The sequence below is a fragment of the Microtus pennsylvanicus genome, chromosome 11, assembly GCF_037038515.1.
Source record: "Microtus pennsylvanicus isolate mMicPen1 chromosome 11, mMicPen1.hap1, whole genome shotgun sequence".
Classification (NCBI taxonomy): Eukaryota; Metazoa; Chordata; class Mammalia; order Rodentia; family Cricetidae; genus Microtus; species Microtus pennsylvanicus.
The window spans coordinates 63,164,972-63,187,634 of record NC_134589.1 but is presented as its reverse complement, the minus strand read 5'-3'; the positions used below and the strand labels follow the sequence as shown (position 1 = coordinate 63,187,634).

General features: G+C 45.3%; 1 non-coding gene across 1 annotated transcript; it reads right to left on the bottom strand.

Annotated features, from left to right (window-relative positions):
* Positions 1 to 17,132: 17,132 nt before the first annotated feature.
* LOC142832076 (small nucleolar RNA U13) lies at positions 17,133 to 17,237 on the bottom strand. Its single transcript, XR_012907165.1, has one exon. It is a non-coding gene; the product is annotated as a small nucleolar RNA U13 (small nucleolar RNA).
* Between the last annotated feature and the right edge of the window lie 5,426 nt (positions 17,238 to 22,663).

The window sequence follows — 22,663 nt, the reverse complement described above, 5'->3', positions numbered from 1 at the left end:
TCTTCCTTTGTCAGGCTCTTGAAAATGGGACTTCCACAGTGGTTTGTGGGCTCAGCTGGGTCTTGAGCCTGAGGGACCCAGCCTTAGGTTCAGGCCAGCCCTGGCAGGTCAATTAGAAGCTCTAGGGAAGCACTTAATGGGGACAGTGCTGGGACAGAAGGACATATCCACAATGCCCCATACCGGGTACCAGGCCCTCCTCCTAGGCATTCTAGAATCAGAGTTCATGTAAGAAAATTATACACTGTTATCTTCCCCTATGTCTGGGCTCTTATAAGTAGCCACAAGGATCTGGCAAGTTCTTGGGGGCTCCTGAAGCCAGAAGAAAGCCACACAGTTGATTGTTTGTTCTCTGGTGGGCAACACCAGGCTATGGTCTCCCATCCAGCTCTGCTCTCCCACCTCCAGGCCTCACACTTTGGCTCATTTTTTTCCCCAGCCGTTGCACACATCCAGGAAGAACATATGCAGATGACTTGGTTGACTGCCAGGCCTATGACTGGTGTCATAAAGAGGGACAGAATGTTTGCAGAGTCTTATTTCCTCTTCCACCTTTGCACGACACAGGACCGTCCTTGAGAGACGCAAATGCCACCTGTCTTTTTTCCTTGTGAGACCTTAGACACCCCAGAAGATTTTGCTCTGCTGGCTACTGTGAGTTGTAAAAGTGGTGAGTGATTCCAGGCCAGTGTGACATCAGCCCTCTCTGCATTTCATTGGCCTGTGTCTATCTGCACAGTATCAAGAGTGGGTACCAATAATGTTCCTAACTTAGGAGAATGATAATCAAGACTTCCAACCAATTTCTCTTCCTCTGTCCACTTCTATTAAGGATGAGGAAATTGGTTGTGACTCACTTCACTAGGCTAACCTAAGTCAAAAAGTCTCCCTCATAAAGAGGAGCCTCCCTTCATAGCCCAGGGCAGCAGGCCCTTGGCTTATGCCCCACACTGGTGAGTCCATCTGTGGAGCTGTTTTCCGCCTCTGCTCTTTAGCTCCTCCCACTGCAGGTCTGCATCCTGCATCTTGAGGTTTTAGGATACAGAAACTCATCTTTTCCTTTTGCATAAGGCAAGTGCAGTACTATGAACCCTCATGGCTATTGCCAGCAGTGTAGATATCAAGGGAGAGACAATAGTCATGTTATCCTGTGTATCAGTCACCATAGGTTATGTGAAGCTGCTGTAACAAGTCATCCCAAGGTACTAGACGTTACAATATCGCATATTTGTTCCTTGCGTATGTTATCTCAGCTAGTTGTGTTTCTGTTCCATGTCACCTCAACCTAGATTAAGGGAAAAGGTTCTAGACTGGGGATAGTGGTGCATGACTCTAATCCTGGCACTTGAGAGTCAGAGGCAGGAGGATTGCTGTAAGTTCAAGGCCAGCATGGTTGACACACTGAATTTCATGCTTTTTACCAGTATAGTAAAAGCCTGTTTCAAAACATCAACCAACTAAAATGAAACAAACAAAACAAAACAAAAACAAAAAGGGAGAAGGAAGGGATGAAGGAAAGGAAGAAAGAAAGAAAATATTACACATGAATTATTGGAAGCTGGGCATGGCGGCCCTTGCCTTTAATCTCAGCACTCTAAGAGGTAGTAGAAGCAAGCAGATCTCTGAGTTCTAGACCAGCCTGGTTTACATAGTGAGTTCCAGGACAGCTAGGTCTTAGTTTGTCTCAAAAACAAACAAACAAACAAATGACAAAAACTAAACAAACAAAAAGACTACCAAACAGCATCAACAAAAAAGAATTGTTGATTGTCATGGGGGAGAAAAAAAAAGAGCATTGTAACAGGCCTGACAGAAATGAAGATATTCCGAAGACAGACTTGTGTCCCTCAGTCTAGGAGACTATTAAAACAATGGGACCCGCAGGAATAGTGATCACCCCAGGAATGTCATGCTGGGAGAAACACAAGGTGCCAGTGTGGAAACTCATCTCCCAGAAGGATATTTCACACGTTCTACCCACTCATCCGACCGCCTTACAGGCTAAGACTACAACCCAGATGATGGGGGCGGTCAGTGGTGGGCAGAACCACGCCTCGACAGGGACTGTTTAGGTGTTACATCCTTGGCTGTCTACTTAACTTTTAATTTTACTTCAGGACCTAAGAAGACATATTTGAGGGGTTCATTAGATCCCCTTTGTCCCTTTTTCCAGTGGGGTCACCTTGAATACATCTATTTCTGCTTTTCATTTTAATTTGGCTCTTTTCGTTCACTTATTGTGGACAGGCAGCCCGACCTGACTTGGAGCACAGGTTGTGACCCCCAAGTTCAATAACACATGAGAATCTGTCACTAATGCTTTTATAACTGTGACATAACTTCTGCTAAGATTTCATGGGCCAAAGCAGGCCTTAGACCAAGTGTGACATCAGTGAGGCAGGACTGTACAACGTGCCCCAGGGAGGGTGGACTCTGGAAGCATGGTCCTTTGCTCTCAGCCCTGCTTGGCTCTGAGAGTGTGATAGTCCTTTCAGAAACGGAAGGGGATCTGGAGCAAGAGTTGCACCAGCCCTTTCTGGGATCTTCTATGTTGACAGCAGCTGGTGGAGAAAACGGGCATTTGAGAGAATCAGGACACCTGGGTCTTCACCAGGGTTGCCAGGGTCAGAGTCTGGGCCCTGTAGGCCTCACAAGTGAGAGCCGATCATCCATCCTTAATAGGTCAATAAAGAGATAAATCATAGTGACAAGGAGAGAAAGGATATTTAATGTGGCCAAGTGGGAAAGAACAGAGAAGTCAAGAGATCATATTCTGAAATGAGGCTTAAGTTTAAATAGAGGGCAAAACGTGTGTTGTTGTCGGAAGCTGTTAGTTCATTCCTGGCTGCCCAGACCACGAAATATTCCCTCAGAAACTATATTATTTGGAATACTATTTAGCCAATAGCTTAAGCATATTGTTAGCGGCTCTTACATCCTAAACTAACCCATCTCCATTCACCTGTGCATCACCACAAAGTTGTGCCCTACCAGTGGTGGCTACGTGGCTTCTCTCTGACTCCACCTACTCTCTCTCTATATATCTCTTTTAGCCTGGCTTCACTCTGTTAAGCCATTGGCCAAAAGAGCTTCTTTATTAACCAACGGCAATAAAACATATTCACAGCACACATCACCTCCCTTGCATAGTCAAGCAGTGTGTGGTCCTGCTCATCAGTGACCCTTCCTTGCCTTAGCTCCTGAAAGGTGGGCTGACAAGTCAGAACTGTGTGAAATCTCTTTCTGGGAGACAGGTCCCGCTCTGGCTGGTGGCAGGATTCAATTTTTTCTTTCTCCTAGCACGAGACTCCTGGAGACATTCTAATTTCTTGGGTCTATGGTTTCAATAGTCTGATAGCCTAAGAGAGGGAGGATATTAGCAACCCTTAGGCACTGTCTTCACGCCTGCAAGGATGGTTACAGGCAGAGTCTCATTTTGCTTCAGTCAATTTTTGCATCTTCTCTGAACCTCATCCTCATCCTCAAGGAGGGGCCTGAACTCTACAAAGGATGAGGTTGGTCCTGGTTAGAGGTGATGATTGCTCCATGGATACCTTTGACCTGTAAGGAAAGAGAGTCATGCATGTGTCCCAAGACCAGAATGTAGACATGACTTGGAGACCCCATCCCCAGACTCTGCAATTTCAATTTCTTTTTAATTTTTTAAATTTGGCTCTGGCTATCCCCACCCCATTATCCCCTTGTTCTCTGCTTCCTGGAGATCTGATTTTATTTTCACCAGAGTTCCCACACGAGGAGTCGGACCCTATAGTTCAATCTTGACTTCACTGCCGGTGCCTTCCTGAAAGTTATGTCTACATTTTCAACTTGTTTTTCTGAGCTATCTTTCCTGTTTATTCCTACCTCCTACCCCACACCTTTCTCATAAAGTCTAGCTCAATTGCAGTTTGAAAGTAACAAGGGCTACTTAAAAGTACCTTATCTCATTAAATTACCTTAAGGCAGATACTTTATCTCCCAAGATAACCTCTGCTTCATAGGGTTTCTGCCAATCCAGGAGAACATGAAATGTTTAGTATGGGCATGGAATGATCAATAAACATTGACATCATACCTCAAGTGGCAAATACAATTCCACACTTGATCTCTGAGGGATCAGCATTCATGAATCTCTGTTTCATGCAGAATTATGAAAAAAATTGTGGAATGCCATCTTAGGTGTATTTAATGTACCCACCTAACTGTACAAGATGTGTAAGAAACATAAGGGAATCTTGTGTTAAGAGCCAGGCCCCATTTCCAAGGTGTCTCATTATATATATATATATATATATATATATATATATATATATATATATAATGAAAAAAGGAAAGAAATCCAAAATCCAAAGCCCTCCTGGTCTGAGCATCCCCCAGAAAGGCTTTAGGGGTTGAGAAACGTGTTTCGAAGTCTCTATAAGCATCAACAGTGGCAGTGGTGGGCTGTGGCATTCTGTGGACAGGACAGGAACGCTGAACACTCTGTGTTCGTCAGCTTTCTGACACTGACAAAAGACCTGGGAGAAGTAGTCTACAAGAGGCAGAAAAGCTGTGCTTTGGCTCCAGGTTTCAGAGATGCAGTCACTTGGTTCTATTGTTTGGGCCCGTGGTCGGGGACCATCGGGGTGAAAGCTGTGGCTGAGCAAATCTCACCTCACCGAGGACGTAATCAGAAGGACTGCAAGAAGAGGGGCTAGGGACAAAGCATACCCTTCAAAAGCATGTCCTAGGGACCCACTTGCTTCAAGACGTTCCCAGCTATGGATTTATGAATGTGTTAGTGCACAGGTGAGGTCAGAGCCCTCACGATTCAGGAGCCACCTTTTCAACTTGTTTCTTGAGCTACCTTCCCTGTTTCTTCCCACCTCCTACTGTGCCTTTCAGAAAGTCTAGCTCAATTGCAATTTGAAAGCAACAATGAGTTAATGATAAGTACCTTATCTCATTAAATTGCCATAAAGTAGATACTTTATCTCCCAGGATATACATAGTATCAAGGAATGCGACAAGGAGCTACCTCTGAACTCTGATGTACTCAGTAGCAACATGAGAATCCTTAGGTGCCCGTTTGATATTCTATTTTGAGCACTGGCTTCAGAGAGTCTAAGCTGGAGATCCTGGGGACAGTATACTTGACTCTACCACCACATTCCTCCTGGTCAAGCCTCTTCTCGGAACAGATACATGTGACTGACACACTCCTTAGACCGCAGTCAGAGTTCACCCCAACATATCTTTGCCCTGATCCTCCAGGCCGGGCTCTGAGATGGGCTGCATTGGCCCACAATACACCATGAGAGTGATTCAAGGGGATGGAGTGGCCAACATGTATGTGGAGGTCTGATGTAGAGGCATAGACAGTAGGAAGGGATGACTTGGAAAATCCTTCAGTGGGAGAATTCTTCAGTTTTGTCCTTAGCTATTTTTTTTTATTGTTTATCTCAACATGCCTCTTAGTTTATCGGAAATGTGTAGCAAGCAGCTTGAGACGCTGCCCTAGAGAGCTCAGTGGACTAACTGCATCCTGTTTGACTGATGGTTTATTGCAGGACACAGACAACAAAACCCACTCGAGAACAACCTATGCCACAAGAGCTGGCACTCTCCTACCTACCCCCACCCATCACCACACCCTTCCACGATGAAGCTCCATTTCACTTAGGGCGTCATAACTAGATTGCAGGGTTCTGGCAGGGACTTTCCAAAGGTGGCTGTCCATGTGCTGGGGCCCCTTGTTACTATAGTAACTACATTGTAAATCTAGGGAGAAATGCAGTTAGTAATTAACCTCCTATGTCAGTTCTTGGAACTGGTTGTAAGCAAGTACCACTCATACAGAAATTAGGGGTAGAAGGGCTGGGGAAGCAGGGTATGTTTCCTCTTTTTTCTTTTCTTTTCCTTTTCTTATTTTTTCTTTTTATTTTTTGATTTATTGAGACAGGGTTTCTTTGTAGCTTTAGAACCTGCTCTGTAGATCAGGCTGGCCTCGAACTCAGAGTTCTTCCTGCCTCTGCCTCCTGAGTGCTAAGCTAAGATTAAAGGCGTACACTGTCATTGCCTGGTCATGGTATACTTATTAAGCTTTCCACAAGAGCCTGTGGACTATACCATGAGTTCTTGGCACATATGTTGGGGCCACTGTAGAACATTTTGAGGAACCAAACTGTGTCTCTCCATTGTGTAGTAGTGTTGAGGGTCATTGGGACTAGGGTTGTGGTGTGCAAGGCTGTTGTGTGCCGGCTGTGATGTGTAGAGCTGTGGTATTTAGGTTGACTACAGTCTGAACACCAGGCTGTGGCGTGCAGGCTGTAGTGTGCATGGGTGTGGTGTGCGGGGTCGTGGTGTGCAGTCTGTGGTGTGCAGGGTTGTAGTGTGCAGGCTATAAGTGTGCAGGCTGTGGTGTGCAGGCTGTGGTGTGCGGGGTCGTGGTGTGCAGGCTGTGGTGTGCAGTCTGTGGTGTGCAGGCTGTGGTGTGCAGGGCTGTGGTGTGCAGGGCTGTGGTGTGCAGGGCTGTGGTGTGCAGGCTGTGGTGTGCAGGGCTGTGGTGTGCAGGCTGTGGTGTGCAGGCTGTGGTGTGCAGTCTGTGGTGTGCAGGGGTGTGGTGTGCAGGGCTGTGGTGTGCAGGCTGTGGTGTGCAGGCTGTGGTGTGCAGGCTGTGGTGTGCAGGCTGTGGTGTGCGGGGTCGTGGTGTGCAGTCTGTGGTGTGCAGGCTGTGGTGTGCAGGCTGTAAGTGTGCAGTCTGTGGTGTGCAGTCTGTGGTGTGCAGGCTGTGGTGTGCAGGCTGTGGTGTGCAGAGCATGCTGGCTTGGAATCAGGATCCTCAACTGATTTTTGAAGTTCTTGCTCTTTATTTTTGATGTAAGGAGACTAGCATGACCTCTTTCATTGGGTAGATGTTCTGGAACAAACCATTCAAGGAAGGTCTCCCAGTCCAACTTGATGCCATCTATGTCCTTCCTGTACTCATGGAAAAGCTGCTTGCACAAGCTCAGCCTGTATTTCCAGGTCAGGCCATGGAGGCTTGAGCAGACATGGCCAGAGTGAGAACCCTGCGTGGACTTCTGCAGGTAACCTCAGCAGAGCTGCTGGTGACCCACCTTGCCCTTAGTTATCCAAAGAGGAAAAAGGAAAGCCATTAATATTTTAAGATTAGTTCATTCTTTTTTTTTTCTTTCCAAGACAGAATTTCTCTGTGTAGTTCTGGCTGTCCTAGAACTTGCTCTGTAGACTAGGCTGGCCTCAAACTCACTGAGATTCACCTGCCTTTGCCTCCCAAGTGCTGGGGCTAAAGGCACACACCACCAAAGGAGTATATACTACATTCTTGTCAGATTCATATCCCTTTTATCTTCTTCCCACACACCCACCTCCTTCTTTCCCCTCCTCTCATCAAGTCCTTTTCCACTTTCATGTTTTTGTTTTTATTTTTTTTATAATCTCACAAGTTGAGCTGGGCAACTCGTGTGGGTACGAGTGTGACACCATCGCCTGGAATGTGAGAAACTCGCCAGTGGCTATGTCCCTGAAGACAACGACCTCCTCTCCCCATCAGCCCTCTACTGCTCTTAGCTCCCCTAGGTGGGATTGGGCCTCACAAGGCTCTTCCCCAACTATGATTGGATGAAAAACCTTGGTTTTGAGACCTAGCTTTTCTCTTCCATATCTTTGAGGCTCTGGAGGCCTGGGCTGGTGTCTCTTTTCTTCAGAGCTGTTACCTGCATGCCTAGAGCTGTTACCTGCCTACCTTTGTGGAAATACAAGGTAGTGTCGTATTGTTCCCAGAGCCCCAGTGACATGAGCAGGGAAAGAGGCCATCGGACACTGTGTGTTTGCTCCGAGTTGTTTCCATAGCCAGAGGAAGCAGAGAGGCAAGGATTGACAGCGGAAGATGCTGTGATCAGGGCACAGGAGGGAAGAACCTGGCTTTTGGATCACCCACCTCTGTTACCCACCCGAGTCTCCTTTTGGCTAAACTAGACTGAAAGTAGCAGAAAAAGGATCCTGGGAAGTGTTTTGGGGGAGATTCCCCTTTGGAATTGGAGAATCATGAGACTCCATCAGCAAGTAGGCTATAGATGAAGGAATAGTGATTTGGGGCTGTTCGTCTCCAAATAGTGTTTCAGGATGAGTACTGTGTAACTGCATGATGACCTCCCATAGGCATAGGGAGGGTTCTTCTGAGGATGAGCTTGGACTTGTGAAGCCAAGAGATTTGGTCAACATCTATGACATCATGAAGGCTCTGAGGAGGGGATGGTGGGTCCCAGGACACAGCATCTTCTTTTCTTCAGATTCCTGCTGGAGCACAAGGGTTGGGGGACAAATTAAAGGAACTGAGTGTCTACATATGTTGTGATAATTTTTGTAATTAAAGACTTTATTTTTAAATGTTTATGTGTGTGCCTGTCTGTCTCTGTCTCTCTGTGTGTATGTGCACAGGTTCTCACAGAGGCCAGAAGAAGATGCCAGATGTCCTGGTGCTGGAACTACAGGTACTTTTGTTTCACCTGACATATTTAGCCACCAAGCCAATTCTCTATTCTCAGATGTTGGTGTATGAAAAAAAAAAGCAAAGGGCGTATGCAGAGGCTGCTTGTTCATTTCCCAGCTGCCCAGACCAGAAATAATTACATAGAAACTATATTAATTACAAAACTGCTTGGCCAATATCTTTGGCTTCTTATTAACTAACTCTTATGTATTAAATTAACCCATTCCTATTAAAAATAATTTTACCAGGAGGCTCATAGTTTACCAGTAAGGTTCAGGGGTGGGTATCTTTCTCCTTTGGCAGCTACATGGCATCTCTCCAACTCTGTCTTTTTTTCTCCACCATCTCTGCTTGGAATTCCCACCTTGCTCTATTCTGCACTGTCATAGGCCCAAAGCAGTTTCTTTATTAACCAATGCTAATAAAACATATTCACAGTGTACAGAGGGGAATCCCACATCAAAAGGTTGCAAGATTCCCTTCATGCCTTGACCTACTGATAACCTCCCCTTCGGAGGGGAGTCATCACAAGTGAGGAGTCTATACTGATTTGTACATCATGTCAGATGACAGCCATAGGACTGATTCAGGTGCTGCAATGCCGTCAGTGTATACTATGTCTCCTTTTGTCGCACTGATGGCCCCCGAGAATGAAAGGCTGTGGTTCTTAGCTCTGGGCGTCTCTGAAGGAGAAAGAGAATTTTAGAACTTGAGCACATCCTCCCTCAAAACAGAAAGGGTTGCTGGGAATCTCGGGGACAATTATTTCAGCTTTCAGATGGAGAGTCTGAGTTCCAGAGAGCCAGCGGTGTTTCCAAGGCCACGCAGCCAACCAGAGCCTGAATCTGGAGGTGGGGTGGGGTGGGTTTGGGGGTTGGTTTTCTTTGCACTTTCTTGAGTGCAGGGCGATCACTGTGGTCACCTGCTGTGTGATGTCTAGAGGGTGAGACAGGAGGATGGCAGGATGGAGAACAGCTAGGTGTTTTTGTTTGGGGTGGGGAGATGGAGGACTGCTCACCTCACACTGGCGAGGGAGTCGGGTGCGTGTGGGTTACCCTCACATTCTCTAAAGCCAACCCTAGAGAGATACAAGGGGATTTCCAGAAACGAAACTTACAGCCAGTCTGAAAATCAGGCTGGCTTTCAGGAACCACTGCTCCCCCACCCCACGCTGCCCATTCCTCCATTCCCCTTGCCCTTTGATCCCTGACAATGGCTGCCCTTTCCCTGCTCCAGGAAGAACCTGCCTATAAGGAGTTGCCAAGGGTCATTTAAAGTTGGCAGCAGGGTGGAGGAGCGCCTTGTTGTTCCTTGAGAGAGAAACGAAACCAGTTTTCTTTCAGCTTCTCCTTCCATGCCCCAGAGACCGTCCCCGCTCTGTCTCTTCTCAGGACTCTAGAATCTTCCAACCTTCTTATCTTTCAGGGAGAAGGGAAAATATAACACTGAATGTCACAGGGGCAACCTGCCATGCATGAAATTTAATCCATGCTACATGACATCTGTTTCACTAACATATCAAAGACTGACATGGTACGGCATCAAGGATCCTCCAGGTACCTCTGTGTGCATTGAATAAATGACTGACCCCCAAATACGTGAGCATAAGTTGTAAAATTAATGAAACACCTCTAACTATCTCACAAGAATTCCTAGACAAACCGAAAAATCCCCACTAAATACTGAACCCATTTTCTCCACACACAGTGTACAGGGAAGGAAGGGCTCAAGCCTGTTAGGGTGGGTGGAGACATTTTCACCAGATCCCAGGTCCCAGGTTCTACACAGATGATCATTTCCTGTTTTGTCTTTGTCATAGTCTTACCATTTCTTAGTGTTTACCTGTCTTGGGCCTTAGAATTTCACTCTTCTCAGTGGTTCTGTAAAGTTTCCCATGTAGCAACAGCACCCTGCCGTTCATGGTCCTGCATCCTGGTGACTTAGCAACAACACCCTGCCATCCATGGTCCTGTATCCTGGTGACCGGCTTTTATTAGGTCCTGATATAAGTGTATGGTCCCTGGTGGCTCAAAACTACCCCATTTCTCCTTTCTTTAGGTGACCATTAACTAGACAAGTTAGTGTAACTTGATAATTCACACATCTCATCAAATCTGTGAGCTTCCGTTTTCCCTAATTGTGCTATTTGGTGTCTCACTAGCTCAGCACAGTGTCCCCTAAACCCGGAGGCCCCACCTGTCAGTGTAAAAATGCCCCAGGTCCTCTTCAGCTGTTTGTTACAATCGGTAGGGACTGTGTGGGTGTTGTTGGCAAGAGATGGGGTGTAAGGGATAAAAAACAGCGGTACAATGAAGTTGCAGGGCAGATCTTAATCTGTGATACACTGTGGCAACAGTGATGTGGTAGGAGCTGAATCAGCCTCCGTGTACACGAATGCTTACGTTTTAATCAAACGCATTTCTTCTTTAGCAGGTATGGGGTTGGGTTATGTGGTGGTTCAATGAGAGCGGCTCCCATAGGCTTATATATTTGAATGCTTAGTCATCAGGGACTGGCCCTATTTGAGGAGGATTAGAAGGATTAGGAGGAGTAGTCTTGTCTGAGTAGGTGTGGTCTTGTTGGAAAGAGAGTACATCTGGGGGTGGGCTGTGAGGTTTCAAATGCCCACACTGGCCTCAGCATCTCTGTCTCTCTCGGCCTGTGGATGAGGATGTAGCTTTCAGCTATTTCTCCAGCACCATGGTGATAGTGGACTACACCTCTGCCACTGTAAGCAAGCGCCCAGCGAAATGGTTTTTAAAATTAGAGTTGCCTTGCTCATGGTGTCTTTTCATAGCAACGGAACCATGACTAACACATAAGTATTTTTAGGTGTAGGAGTCATATCGTTACCACTCCCTCTTCTTTATTACTGTTATTCTCAAGTCCTGCCCACAGGCGCACGCATGCGCGTGCACCCCTACACTCAGACCCACACCCATGTCATGGTACATGTATGGAGGTCAGAGGACAACAGTTGCAGGAACTGGTTTTCTCTTTTTGCCATGTGGGTCCCAGGGACTGAACTCAGGTGGTCAGGTTTGGCAGTAAGAGCCTTTACTGACTGAGCCACCTTAAAGATTTATTTTTATTTTAAGTGTATGTTTTGAATGCATGGTATGCATGTATACTATATGCATGCCTGGAGGGCAGAAGAGGGTGTCGGATGCAGTTGTTGTGAGCCATCCGAGATGGGTACTGGGAACCAAAGCCAGATCCTCTGCAAGTGAAGCAAGGGCTGTTAATTCCTGAGTTATCTCTCCAGGTCCTTCCTGAACCATCTTGCTGGTCCTAATCTGTGCCTCTTGATTGGTGTGTTTAATTTATTCATCCATACATCACTCTGGACACAGGTGGTATGCACATAGAAGAAGGGAGTGTCTTGTTTGTGCTTCTCTGGAATTCAGCTTCTGCAGTGTGAGGGACGGCTACATCTTGCCAGCCCACGACTAGGTTGGATCTAGGAAAGCAACAGCCATCTTGGCTGTGCTTGCCTGGAGTCAGGCTTCTAGCATGCGGAGAGTGAGAAGGAGCCAGGGTGGGGTTGGGGCAGAGTGAGGGTGGGAAAAAGGGGGGTGGACTTAGGGCTGCAGGCACTGCTGCTCTTACAATGTTTTGTCAGACCTTCTTTTTTCTTTTTTCTTTTTTTTTTATTGAGAAAAAGGAAAAAAAGATTTCCCCCTCCTCCCAGCCTCTCATTTCCCTCCCCCTCCTCCCACCCTTTCCCCCCTCCCTCTCCAGTCCAAAGAGCAGTCAGGGTTCCCTTCTTGAATAAATATCTTTTGAAACAATTAATTGATTTATTGTGTATGTGTGTGTGCTCCTGTGTATGCATATGTCCCATCTGAATGCAGGAGCCTGTGGTGGCCAGAAGAGGTGTCAGATCTCCTTGGAACTGAAGTTAAGAGTGCTGGGAACTGAATCCCAGTCCTCTGCAAGAGCAATACATTCTCTTAATCACCGAGCCATCTCTTCAGCCCTGAATTAATACTTGTTCACTACAGAATTTTGCTTGACTGGTTGTCAAGATGGTTTTCAGCAGTTTGCTTGTTCTGCAGGGGTCTGTGCATTGATTCCTAGGACTGCTGCTTCAGAAGGGGAAACCACCTTCTAAAATATTGGCTTCATTTGGAAATTGAATGTTTTGTCTTATTTTACTATACTGAGCTGCATAAGGTGTGTTACTCCCAATTATCTAAAGGAACAGAACTGATAGAATGAATACATATATTTTAAAAGGGGATTTATTAGATTGGCTACATGATGTGGCCTAGGTAGCCCAATAATGGCTGTCTCGTGGTGGAGAGACTGAGACCCGGCAATTGATCGGTTCACGAGGCTGGATGTCTCCACATTGCCAATCTGACATTGAAGCTGGAGGGTTCCCAGAGAGCTGCTGGGCTTCAGTCTACTTTGGAGCTGAAGAGAATACTTCTAATACTGGTGGAGGAATGCAGCAGCAACAGAGTAGATGAACTTGCCAGCAAGAGTAAGGCCAAACAGGCAACAAGCAAAACTTCTATGTCTCTTAATCTGGGCTGCATAAGAAGCCCTGATTTAGAGTGGGTCTTTCTGCTTGAAATAATCTGATCAAGAAAATCCCCCACGGGAGAGCTCAGAGGGTTGAATTTTAGTTGATTCCAGAACCAGTCAAGCTGACAACCATGATTAGTTCACACATAGGCCGTTTTCACAGAAGTGAATGAAGTGCTTTGAGCATACGACATGCTTGGCACTACCTCCCTCTCTCGCTTCTCTCCCCTCTCCTTAGTCCCGCTCTCTTCCCTAGACGTCTCCTTTCCATTTGGGTGTGAAGTGCACACACATGGTTTTATGTATCTATGTAAAATCTAGGATCCACAAATGAGGTAATATATGTGACACTCATTGCGATAGACTTAATTCAATCAGTATGGAAATCAGTATAGAGGTTCTTCAATGACTGAAAGCAGATGCATGTGATCCATCTACAGCCCTGCTGCGTATGCACTCTAAGGACCCCAAGTCAACATCACAAGTACACACACATCAGTGCTTCCTGCAGCTCTATCCACAACAGCTTTGTTACAGAACCAACCTCGGTGTGCAGAGTAGAGTATGGGTAGAGAAGATGTGGCTTAGGCACACAATGGAAGCTTTTCCAGCCATAAGGAAAAACGAAGTTATGTTGTTTGTAGGAAAACAGACACAACTGGAGATGATCAAATTAAATATTATCTATCTATCTATCTATCTATCTATCTATCTATCTATCTATCTATCCATCCATCCATCTATTATCTATCTATCTATCTATCCATCTATTATCTATCTATCTATCTATCTATCTATCTATCTATCCATCTATTATCTATCTATCTATCCATCTATCTATCTATCTATCTATCTATCTATCTATCTATCTATCTATCTATCTACCTACCTAACCTTTGTTCTTTCTTTGTGAATATTCCAAGAACCTTTAAACTCATTAAACAACTCTGAAAGGCTTTAAATGCTGGTGTGATGAAAGGATGGTCTACACAAAGCCAGTATCCAAATTCAGTGGCCATTTTTTTTTGGATCTGAAGAGAGATGAATGAAGATTGAAATGTCAAAGGAGCTGCTCACTGTGTTGGAATCACATACCTAAAACCAGACAAATAAAACCAGCAGCATCTTTGGTCATCACCCTTAGAGAGGCTGGAGGCACTGTCTTGCTCTGAGAGAGACCAGACTGTGCACCTGTCTCTATGTGGTACCCATGTGGCATGGGAGTGGTGTGTGTTGGGGAGGGCTCAGAGCCACCCTTCTTTCTCCGCATCCTCTGTCTCTCCTCACTCATTTCCAGCTTTCTTGCCTCCGTCTGGTCCTACGATGCCTTCATTCTTCTCTCCCTTCTTCTCACTTCCCCAGGAACCCATATGCCACCCCGAGGAACCCAGAACTCCATCTCTCACTCCCTTTTGGAGTCTCCTATACCTTGGCCCTGGGGTATGGCCAGTTGCCAATGCAGTCTGTCATCTGTTCTCTGTCCTCTGTCTGTGGCTTCTGAGTCTGGAGGGTGGAGAGGTGAGTGAGGACAGCTGGATGCAGGCCAGTCTCCTTGGCAGTGGGGAGTTCCTCACCTGGAAAGACTGTTCTCGCCATACCATGAAAGGACGTTAGACTCCTGGGCCTGGCTCACATGTCCCATTGGTTAGGTTTGGTGGAGTCTATGACTAATTGATTAGTTTCCAATCCACTTCGTAAATAAGGGGTGATGAGACGCTACTTGTTTTCTCTCAGGTAGATACATTTTTTTTTTACTTTATTTTTTCTGTTCCTCTTTATTATTGCCAATTGGCACATAATAACTATACATATTTATTGGTACAAATTGTGATTTTGCTGTTGTATATAAAGTATAACAATGAAGGGAAGACAATTATTATGCCCATCAACTCAAACACTTATTATTTATTTAATTTTGTTATTTAACTTATGTGCTTGTGTGTATCTGTCTGCCATGTGTGTGGTACTCTCAGTGGTCAGATGCCCCAGAGATGGAGTTACAAGTGGTTGTGAGTTATCATGCCACTGCCAGGACCCGAACGCAGGCCTTCTGGAAGAACAGCAAGTGCTCTTAACCACTGAAGCTGTCTCTTCGGCTCTGATCATTTTTTTTTGTTTTGGGAACCCTTAAAACCCATTTGTTTAGCTATTTTGAGATATACAGCAATCATGAACTTCACTATTCCCAAATGCCAGCCTGCTCCAGGACTCATCCTGTACCTCACGGGAGCTTTGTAGCTACAAACTGATCTTTCTAGTCTTACTTCCTTGGTCCCCTTTCTAGCCTCAGTAACCCATATTCTACTCTGTATTTCCTTTGTTTCTTTTCTAAATAGCCAATATTTATTTATTCATTTCTAACATAATATTTTTATCGATTATTTGGGAGCTTCACACAATGCACCCTGACCACACGCGCCTCCCAATCCTCCCAGGTCCACCCTCCCACCATTTGCCCTCCCCTCAAAAAGAAAAAAATTGCCAAGTCCAATTTGTGTTGCTCGTTGCCATATACTCATTGGGGTACGGACAAATTCCAGTGGCCAGCCCTTAAAGATGACTGAGTTCTCCACGCCCCCTCTCACCAGAAGCCATCCACTGTGAAGGGCTACACTTCAGCATCCCTATCATGATTTTCAAGGAGTCTTTTCAGTGGCTTCCCATCTAGACTCTTCCTTTCTGGGGGTGGGGAGGGAGAGGTCATCACAAATGTCCTCAAGGTCTCTCATTCTCAACTATGAGCCTGCGACCATTGATACCACCGTAAAAGAAGCTTCTTTGTCCACGACAGCCAGCAGCAGCAAAGACTGTGGACTTCCACATGGTTTTCAATAGCGGCACAGATCACAGACATTCACATGGCCTCTGGCTGCAGCATGGACCATGGACCTCAGCATAGTCTTCAGTGGCAACCCAAATCATGGATATCAACATGGTCTCCAGTGGCGGCCCTGGTCATGGACATCAACATGGCCTCCAGTAGCAGCCCTGGCCATGTACATCAACATGGCCTCCTGTGGCAGCCCTGGTCATAACATCAACATGGTCTTCAGTGGTGGCCCTGGTCATGGACATCAACATGGCCTCCTGTGGCAGCCCTGGTCATGGACATCAGCATGGCCTTGGGCTACTCTGTATTTCTATGAAACCAATGTGATAAGCTTCCATGCATGAATGAGAACATGAAGTGCTTCTTTTATTTAGTACAGTGCCCTTTATCTAGGTGGCCATAAATGTCAGAATTTTATTCTTTTTCGTTACTGACTATCATTCCATTGTGTGTGTGTGTGTGTGTGTGTGTGTGTGTGTATATATATGGTAATATATATACATAAAAAGTAATATATACATATATATGTACACACACACACACACACACACACACACACACACACACATATATATATCACTTTTTCCTAATCCATTCATCCAGGAATGGCCACTGTTGGGGACTCTGTATACTGACTGGGCAGTGCTGCAATGAGTATTGATGACCTGGCATTTTGTTCTCTTGGTGGATGTACCTAGGGGCAAGACAGTTGGTTTACATGGCGGTTTTATTTCCAGTTTTCTGGAGCCTCCAAGGAGTTCTCCACACTAACTGCATTAATGTTCGAGTTTTCCATTCTCCTCATGGTGGGTGGCATTTGTTGTTTATTGATTGTTTATATGCTTTGTTATTTGTCATCAGCATTTGTTGTCTTTCCATCCCATGACAACTGGGGTGAGAAGATGTCTCATTGCGGTTTTGATTTGCATTTCCTTGGTTAGTCATCAGGATGGTGGTTTATTATAAACATGTCATGGCTGTTTATACAGCCTTTTTATGAAATGTGTGCTCAGGTCATTGGTCTGGTTTTGGCTGGACTACTTTTTCAGCTGTTGAATATCTGAGTCCCCGTGTATTCTGGACCCCACTTCTTTCTCAGAAAGAACAAAGTGCACATCTTTCCCATTGTGTAAGCTGTCTTCTCATTCTTTGTTTTCTTTGCTGAGCAGACACTTTTCAGTTTGAAATAATTTCATTAGTCAATTTTGTTCTTTTACCTTTTGTCTTTGTTTTCTTCTTTTACTTTTAGTTATTTATTTATTTTCCTTTTTTTTTCTACATCAGACTGGTATCGTTCCAATGTGATAACAAGGTTTGTGGGAGACACATGCCACTCAATGGTGTCAGCATTCAAGCACCGTGCTTATGAACCCAAGGAAGGATCCCACTTGTCAATTTTTTTGCTTTTGTTTCCTGTGCTTTTGGAGTTTGCCATTCATTGCCTTGGGTAGGTTGTTTCCTGTGTTTCATTCTTGGGACCCACATGACAGAGGGAGAGAACTGACAGTTGTCCTCTGACCTACACACACACACACACACACACACACACACACATACACACCTACCCACCCACCCACACACATACACACCTACCCACCCACCCACACACGATTAACAGATGCAGTAAGAAGCCGTCTTTGCCAACATCCTGAAGCTGCCATTGGTAGCTCTGAGTTGAGTGGAGACAAGGCTCTGCTTACATGGTTCGTGTGAATATCCAGTTTTCCTATCACTACTTATTGAAGAGACCATCTTTCTTCCAACATACATATTGGCAGTTGTATTGAAGACCAGTTGTCAGGGCAAGACACACAGATGATTTCTAAGTTTCCAAATATGCTCTATTGATTTATGTGCTGACGTTCATGCTAGTGGCGTTTCAGTTTTTATAGCTTTGCCCTATGTTTAAAAATCAAATGCTCTCATTCTTCCAGACTTTGTTTCAACCCAGGACTGATTTGGCTATTTGGAGTCTGTTATGCCTTTGTATGAATGTTAGTATTATCTTCTCTTCCTCGTTATTGGTATTTTGATGGGCATTGCATTTTGCATTGAATCTGGACTTATTTTGAATAATGGCATTTTACCAAGATCGGTCCCTCCAATTCAGGATCACCTATTCCTTGTGCTTTCTTTTAGTTTCTTTCGTTGGTGTTTCATAATTCTATTATAGGGTCTGGATTAGTTACTTTCTTCACTACTGTGACCAAATACTTGACAAAAGCAACAGAGGAAGAAAAGGTTTCCTTTTTGGGCTCACTGTTCGAGGGTACAGTCTATTATAAAGGGGCAGTCATGTTGGCAGGAGCTTGAAATATCTTAGAAGAAAATTTATCATAGGACTGTATGTAAGACATGAAGCTTCTAGAAAGAAATATAGGGGGTCTCCTTCAAGCATCAACAGGGGTGGTTAAGAAGTCGATGAGAGAGAGACAAAGAGAGAGAGAGACAGAGACACACAGAGAGACACACACAGAGATTCTGATCTTCAGTTTATTCTCTCCTGTGTTCATTGTAAGACTCCAGCCCCTACAATGGTGCCACCCAATTAAGGGTTGACTTTCCCAACTTAATTAACCCAATCTATAAACACCCTCACTGACATGCCCAGAGGTCAGCCTATTAGGTGGTTCTAGAACCTGTAAAGTTGACAGCCAGTATCAACCACCACTGAGTTCTTTCTTTAAACACTTCCTAAACTCAATCCTAAGTATCTTATTGTTTTTTTTTTGGTGAGAGTATGAATGTAACGTCTTAATTTTTCTCCTGTGTATGTTTATTATTGGCATGTAAAGATGCTAATTCTGTCACACGCTATTTTATGGAGAAGGAAATCGTAACCTTGGAAGGAACATTGACTCACAGACCATAAATTGCTTTATCATGTTACAAGCAGCTCAGGTACTCTTTGCCCATAACCTAAGCTGCTTATGAGGAAGACGAACATAGGATATGAAAATGAGCTCAGGAGAAGGGTGTGAGCACAGTCCTGTAGATTCTCCATAAATTAGTTTCTTTTGTGAACTGGTAATTCTGTAGTAAACTTGGTTCAGTTCCCCCAAGCAAGCTACTCTGTTCCAAAGCTGATGAGACTTTTGGAGGCCATCTTGCCTTTCTAATTCCCAATCTGGTTTCTTCTCAGTTCTCAGAAGGGTCTTCTTTGCTGGAATTCTGTGTGTCTGTGGAGTCAGCCCTGTTACTTCCTGTGTTCACTCCATTTTGATTCTATGACAACAGTGTAACTTGCGTTGACCTGTACATGTCTGTCTGCTTGTAGCTGTTTTCATTAGGTTTCTAAAAAGCTAGGGAAGGCAGGGGATTGATTTGTCTTCTTCAGCTTTCTTCTCTTAGTACCTTGTTGAGTAAGTGAGTAAGTTTAAAACCTGGTGGTGAGGGCATGTGGGAAAAGAAATGAAGGCCAATGGTTAGAGAAAGGGCAAGGAGTGAGGGAGGTACCACCTTGAAAATGCACTTTTATTTATGTGCATGTGTGTATCTGAGTGGGTATGTGGCGTCTGTGTGCAGGTGCCCAAAGAGGTCAGAAGAGCTGTCAAATCCCTTGGGGCTGGAGGTAGCTCTGAGCTAACCTGACATGGGTCTGGGTCTGATCTGGGTCTTCTGAAAGAACAGCGAGCGCTTATAATAGCTGAGCCATCAGTCCAGTCTTGTTCACAGTCTTTGTAGAACTGATTATACTGAAAGTGTCCTGCGATGGTTAGCTGATTTGCTCCTAGACACACGCTCACCAGAAAGGGCCTCGTGGGTGGGTTTGCCCACGTCACGGACAGCACTGTGAAAATTTCCTGAGCCAGCCTTCCAGTCTTCTGTGCATTGTGCAAAGACCATCGTATATTTCCCTCTTAATCTTTTGTTCGTTTGTTTTGCTTTTGATACTACTTTGTTCTATTTGAAGGGTTGGTGCAAAGTACAAAACCTAGGTGAGCACTTTGGCACAGCTTATAGAAACGATAGAGATCTCCCAAATCTCTTGATCTTTACAGCCAGTCGGTATTGCAGCTTCCGTTTTTCTCCCGGGTGAAGAACCAGAGATTCAAATGGTGTGTAAATTTCTAAGCTTGCTTGACTGGTGGATGACAAAGTGCACTCTGCGGCTGGGCTTCACCCTGATCACTGTGCCGTGTGGCCTTGTGTGTCCCTTCTGGTGTGAGCTTGTGGCTACAGAGCTGGCCATTGCTCCTGTGGTCCCCATGACCCGTATGTATATATGTACGCCAAATCTCTCCCCCATGAGCTCTTTCTTTTAAAATAAAGATTTATTTATTTATTTATTTATTTTTAGTCTTTTTGAGACAGGGTTTCTCAAAAACAGCCTTGGCTGTTCTAGAACTCACTCTGTAGACCAGACTGGCTTTGGCCTCAAACTCACAGATCTGACTACCTCTGCCTCCTGAATGCTGGAATTAAAGGTGTCAGCCACGCCACCTGGCTTAAAAATATTTTTTTTATGTGGGCAAGTGTTAATGTATCACATGCATGCAATGTACTTAGAGGTCAGAGGCCAGCCCTGGATTCTCCAGAACTGGAGTTACAGATGGTTGTGAGCCACCATGTGGGTGCTGGGAACCGAACTGGGGTCCTCTGAAAGAGCAGCCGTGCTCTTAACCACTGAGCATTTCCCCATGGTTCTATTTTCTCCTTTAATTCTTAGAATAACTTAGGAAGTGAGCGATGATGTTTTTCTCATTTGGAAGACATAAACAGAGGATTGTTTATCTTAAAGAGGAGCTAGGACCATGGGGGAAGCTTATGTTTCAGGACATATCTGGGTCCTCTGTGAAGTGATTGGGGGTGTAAACATTGAGGGCAGTGATTTTGATGAATTTTTAGCCTGTTCTAATATTGCAACTATAGGAATAAGGTAACTGGAGAGAGTTCCCAGAAGAAACAGAACAGGTGGGGCAAGGGTGATCATTCTTGACGGACTCCTCTGCTGAACTCTTGTCTTGCTCCAGCCTGTCTTCCTTGATTACTTTACTACAATGGGACTCTTTGGGGAACTCACATCGATGCTGGAGGCTGAGAAAAACCCTGGGAGGAACCCACTTCCCATAGTTGCTTCAGGTTTACATCCTGGTATGACTTTCTGGGATTCAGCTAGGCTTCTCTCAGTCGAGCCTGGTATAAAAATGGCTGACTTCCTCCTCTTTCTCAGAAATGATGGAACCAGCGAGTCTGAGTCACTCTCAGGGATTCTCAGCTCAAATCCCAGCACTTGGGAGACAGAGGCAGGTGAATCTCTGTGAGTTCCAGGCCAGCCTGGTCTACAGAGTGAGTTCCAGGATAGCTAGGACTGTTACAGAAGAAATCCTGTTTTTAAAAACCAAACCAGACCAAAGAAAACCAAAATAGAGTGAAAGCTAAGCTGATCGCTGGGACCGGCTTCTCCTGAGCTGATCCCTGGGACAGGCTTCTCTGGAGCCCTTGGGCTTCTTAGCTAGTTAGCCGAGGGTCTACTTTAGGAAAAGTGACTTCTCCTACCATCTGGTGACTGATGACAGAGATATTACCCCTAGGATCTTAGTAAGTGGAGTCAGTGTTTCCGACCCTTTGGGTAGAGAGGCTCGACACTACCTGAGCTATGTTGGGATGCCTGGAAAACTTCTTATGACTGAAGGTCAAGAGGAGAGACATCTTTGGGCCTCAGTTTCCTTGCCTGCCAAAGGAAATGTGATACCCATTTGTACTATTCAGGACATCAAGGGCACTAAACCCAGGGCTGTGAGGGGTGGTTATACAGAGCTGCCCATCCGAACCCAGGGCTTGTTGTTGCCGTCAGTATTGGCCCCGATGAGGGAGCTTGATGACGATCATCTGTGTAACCCCAAAGGCTCAACACCCCTCCCACATTCCCCATAGACGGTCTTGGAAAACATGGCAGAGTGACAAGATGCTTTCGGGAGCAAATGGCCGGCAGCTGTTTTATTAGGGCAATTCTTGGGATTTCACACAGGGAGCTTGGATGGGGAGCAAGGTTAATAAGTAACTTAGGTGACATAAGGGGCAAAGTCTGGATTCAGCCCACATCTTTTTTGGTTGCTTTTGTCTCTCTAGCCTGGGTATCTGAGCCTCTTGAGGAGACTTCGCTTTGGTTAGTGCAGTTTTCCCATGCCCATCTTCATTCTAACACTGGATGGGGCTTTCCAGGGCTTGTCAAACAAATTCACAGGATCTTCAAGTCCTCCATGTGCAGCTGGGGCAGCTAACACTTGGGACTCCTCATCCCTGTTCATTCTCCTGTATCCACCACCCATCCTGCTCCATGCTAGTTGATTTTGTTGCACTAGTGGGTGTGTAGAGGGAAACAACAGTATTCTGTGAGACAGGGGACTGCTCTCCTTCAGGGAACCCCCCTCTCATCAAATAGCCTGAGGGAGGATGGGCCAGAGGATAAGAACTGGCCAGAGTCTCTGCTTAGAAACCCCACTCAGGCTGTGTCATCTCTTCTAGATGATTCTGATGTTTCTACTTAAAATTCAGTCTTGTACCCCCATTTGGTTGATGAATTGACCCTGATTTTTTTTTTGCCTATTTTGCATGTTTATCATATTTATTTGTTCAGTCTTCCTTTCTAGAGAACCCTTCAGGAGAGTAAAGGCCACAGGCACTCCCAAATGCATAGAGCTAGCTTGACATATGGAGGGTGCTTCAGGAGTGTCTAGGGAAGTGTGTGTGTGTGTGTGTACACTGTGTTGGTAGGACAACAGAAAGATGAGGAGAGCCACAGTATCACATGAGGGGGTGGGAGGCTGTCTCAGTGTACCTGACGTGGGCTCTATTCAGTACTGGCT